Below are 4,836 nucleotides of genomic sequence, written 5' to 3'. Positions count from 1 at the left end.
CCCCACTTTCACTTGCTAGAGCCTGAACCAACCATGGGCTCTTATTAACTCATCAACTCCTCTCACCTGCCTTCTCCAATCTCCTTCCCTCCTCAGACTCACAGAGTCTTACCGCAAAGGGCTTGACCTCAGTACCCACTTGATAATGAGTCTCAGTGGCCAGAAGATTCCCCCAGATTGTGACAGCTTAGGGCACCACACAAGCAGGTGACCTGAAAATCTCTTATCTCTAAGTCTTCTTTGCTCTCCACTCACTCTTGTCCTCTGATCTCTGGGTTCGGTCCTACAGAGATTCAAATGTCTTTTGTGTGTGGATAATGTTAAAATATTCTCCACGTTGTTCTACTGAAAAGGCTGGCTCTGGACATGGCTTTTGGCCTTCCCATTCTAGACTCAAGCATATTTATTTAAAAATTTCCCCAAAGCCTCTGCTCTGGGCCAAGGTAGCCACCTCACTCTGTGACAGGGAAAAGGAGAAACAAACCAGAACAGCCCAGGAAGGAGGAGGATGGAAGGGGGGGTTGGGGGGAAGGAGCAAGTGGAAGAGCAGCAGCAGCAGCAGCAGCAATATGCTTAAGAACAGCTAAAAGGAAAACTATTTCCATTAGAGGTTACTGATGGCTGAATGTAATGGCAGATGTTTGGCTTTCTAAATACTCCCTCCCCTTTTCCTTGGCTTTGTTTACTATCTTTGAAGCTTTTGACTAACTGTAAACTTTCTTTACCTCAGGATTTGTAAGACCATTAGGGTACAGGGGAAACAAAAACAAAAACAAAAAAATTAAAGCCTCTAGCTGCAAAGTTAACTTAAAATTTGTAACAAAAAATATTTTTATTAAAATTATTATAAAATATTTATAATATAAAATTATAAATGTTAATTATAAAATTATATAATTATAAAATAACTATAAAATTGTTGTGTATTTTTTTTTTATTAATGTAAGTTGTGATTAAGATGGATAGATGTCTCCAGAATGGAAAGGATGAAAGTTGTGAGGGTCTGAAGATGTGACTTGAGGTTCTTTGGGGTAGAGAATTAGTGAAATAACCTGAGGGTCAGTAAACAAGATGCATCTGACAGATTTTTCTCTGGTCTCTCACCATTGCCTGCAGGCATTGGACCAGCATTCCAGACCCCTCCCTTATCAAGCTCCCAACCAGCAAGAAGTAGCCCGAGGACTATCATCACCCAAGCCTTTTATCATCAATGAAAGCCTGCAATTTTCCGTCCAGAGCAACCCGCCAAAGCGGCAGTGCTGGTACAAGGTCCTGAAATGGACTTTGGCCTGATAAAACAGAAACCTAAAGTCATGAGATGCTTAAAATAATATTGCTTAAAAGGATTGTGTTAGATCCAATCATATGACCATTTTCCATGTGGCCCTCACCTGCAAGATTTCCACAAAGGAAAGGGTAGTATAAAGGCCTTGGACCCTGGGGAGCCTGCTCTGAATAAAGAGGCATGCAGGCAGGGTGGCTCTGACTCCTCAGGGACACAGGTCCTTAGAAGCTCTAGGAGGCCTGTGCTGTGGGGTGAGCTGAGGTCAGCCATAATTCATAATTCTGTTTACCAAGAATTTCCCATAATCCACCCCCAGAGGTCAACTACCTCAGGCAAGGGCATCATCTAATTTGAAGTCAAATAGCTTGTATCAGCTCAAGCCCCGGCTGTCAGTCGTATGAAATCTGTTCGTCTTCCCATCTTTTCTCTGCTTCAGGGAAATGGCTTTGGCACTTGGATCCCTGAAAACCCTTTCTACCCATGGAGCGGATCAGTTTGGTGGTGTAAGTGCACCCCAGCTGACGTTACCTTGGAGTGGTCAGTTAGTTTTCTCTGCCAGTTAAGGAATTAAAAGGCAGAGAAATTCTCAAGCATGGCAGACAGAATCAGCCAGTGAAGAAAGGCTTTTCTTTAGGGGTGAGGAAATACACATACAGCAGGTACAAAGAAACGAAGACCCCCTCTCCCTCCAAAAAAAAAAAAAAAAAACATCAGCCTGGTGCCTCCTTGTGAGGGTTCTGACCTTTAGTCTTTGAAAAAAAAAAGTCTCTGGGATTTTTTGCCATAACTTAGTGAGATGAGCAATCTTTTATTATGAGTGGTGGCTCATAACTGTTGTATAAACATGTACTTGAATTTGTTGAGTGGGAGAGAAAAAAAGCCCGTTTAAGCCATCAGGCTTTGTCTGAGGCTAGGAGGAGTGGGAATAAGGTGGCCAGCTGGGAAGTCCACCATCTTTATTTCCTAGCCATTGCCCCTCTCCCTGTCAGTTTGCCTATAAGGAAACCTGTCTAACTCCTAGTTGCTCAACGCCACCATGCCTGGACGCTAAGAGAGGCCTGGCTGACCTCAGCCCAACCCACAGCACAGGCCTCCTAGAGCTTCTAAGGACCTGTGTCCCTTAGGAATCAGAGCCACCATGCCTGCATGCCTCTTTATTCAGAGCAGGCTCCCCGGGGTCCAAGGCCTTTATACTACCCTTTCCTTTGTGGAAATCTTGGTCACATGACTGGATCTAACACAATCTCTGTAAGCAAATTAAGTATCTTATTATAAGAGATTCTGTATAATGATGTTTTGTTGTTGTTTTGTTTTATTGAGACAGGGTTTCTCTGTATAGGCCTGGCTGTCCTGGAACTCACTTTGTAGACCAGGCTGGCCTCAAAGAGTAGAGATCCCTCTGGCTCTGGCTCTGCCCCTCTCTGCCCCTCTGCCCCTCTGCCCCTCTGCCCCTCTCTGCCCCTCTCTGCCCCTCTCTGCCCCTCTGCCCCTCTCTGCCCCTCTCTGCCCCTCTGCCCCTCTGCCCCTCTGCCCCTCTGCCTCTCTCTGCCCCTCTGCCCCTCTGCCTCTCTCTGCCCCTCTGCCTCTCTCTGCCCCTCTGCCTCTCTCTGCCCCATCTCTCTGCTTCTCTGTCTCTCTGTCTCTCTGCCTCTATGTCTCATGCTGGGATTAAAGGTATACACCACCATGCTCTTTAATTTAAGGTTTGAAAAACCAAGAAAGAAAAAAATAGGGCTATCCTGGAGCAAACTGTTTAACTCTGCTCAAACATAACATGTCCATTTATAATAGCAACAGTAGACTGTTGAGTTTCTCAACAGAGCCTTGCTTGCTTCATGTAATTCTACCCTCGCTTCCATACCACCACCATTACAACATGCTAGTACATACACATCAGGTCACAACATGCTAGTACATACACATCAGGTTTGGATATTGGGTTTATCTTTGAATGCAGAAACTGAATTTGTTTGGATTGTGATTAATTATATTTATATATTATGTAATATATATAATAGACACATATATACACATATGTGTAATTAATTATATATAAATTTATAATATATGAATAACATACAGTTGATTATGTGTACATATAATTATTGCTAATAATGACAAAATAGTCTAAATTATTCTGGTATATTAATTTCTTTTTTTTTTTTTTTCGAGACAGGGTTTCTCCGTGTAGCCCTGGCTGTCCTGGAGCTCACTCTGTAGACCAGGCTGGCCTCGAACTCAGAAATCTGCCTGCCTCTGCCTCCCAAGTGCTGGGATTAAAGGCGTGCGCCACCACCGCCCGGCGGTATATTAATTTCATATACTGGTAGTTATATAAATAACAATAATATTGATAGTCTTATTAACTGGAGATCTTTTTAAAATTCAGATAAAATACTCAGTAACTTTTAGAATAATACTCAACAACTTTTAGATACTACAGTTGTTAAAAACGCCAACTACCAATTGCATGTAATGGTTCATAATTAGGACAACCCACACTCACAAAAACAGAACCTTTGTGTAACAGCTTCTTCCGATGCACCAGTCACTTGTGGTGGAGTGAATGAAAATGGCCCCCATAAGCCCATAGGGAGTGGCTTTATTAGGGGTGTGGCCTAGTTGGGGGAAGTGTGTCACAGGGGCTGAGCTTTGAGGTTTCAGAAGCTCAAACCAGGCCCAGTGTCACTCTCTTCCTCTTGCTTTCCAGTTGTAGAACTCTCAGCTACCTCTCCAGTACCGTGTCTGCCTGTGTATCCCATCATCCTTTCCACCATGACAATAATGGTGAACTTCTGAACTGTAGGCCAACACCAATTAAATGTTTCCCTTTCTAAGAGTTGCCATGGTCATGGTGTCTCTTCACAGCAATAGAAACCCTAAGGCACTTGTATTTAGCTAACCTCTGCCACCTTCCCTGGACAGTGATGTGCTAGCTGTCCTACTGTGTGCTGCTCACCCCAGCACACATTCTGCTCCCATGCCACACAGCCTGTTTGTTTGAGCAGGAAGCACAAAGCCTGGGTGTACAGGAAAGGGAGAAAAAAATCTTTGAAGAGAATGGTCTAGAATGTTTTCTGTGGGTACCACAGGAGGGCCCTGCAGGATTGCCTTCCCCATACTGGACCCAGAATCACTTTCTAAATGTGTCATCTGCACATCTGCCTAGGCTCTGCTTTCCAAAGAACCTTAACTGAGATAACCCACTCCCTGTGTCTAGGTGATCTCCAGAACCCTAAAGGAGAACCTTGAGGTGAGAGATTCTCAGAATATAAAACCAGGTAAGTTTTGTTTTGCCATAAAAACAATTCTTTGAGGGCTGGTAAGATGGCTCAGTGGTTAAGAGCACAGACTGCTCTTCAAGAGGTCATGAGTTCAAATCCCAGCAATCACATGGTGGCTTACAACCATCCATAATGAGATCTGACGCCCTCATATGGGGTCTGAAGACAGCTACAGTGTACTTTGGGCAGGAGCAAGTGGACCAGAGCGAGCTGGGGATGGAATCAGTGGGGCCAGAGCATGCAGAGGCCAGAGCAAGAGGGAGAAGG

This window comes from Grammomys surdaster, unplaced genomic scaffold (assembly GCF_004785775.1).
Source record: "Grammomys surdaster isolate TR1022 unplaced genomic scaffold, NIH_TR_1.0 125818, whole genome shotgun sequence".
Classification (NCBI taxonomy): Eukaryota; Metazoa; Chordata; class Mammalia; order Rodentia; family Muridae; genus Grammomys; species Grammomys surdaster.
Note: the sequence above shows the minus strand (reverse complement) of the source record.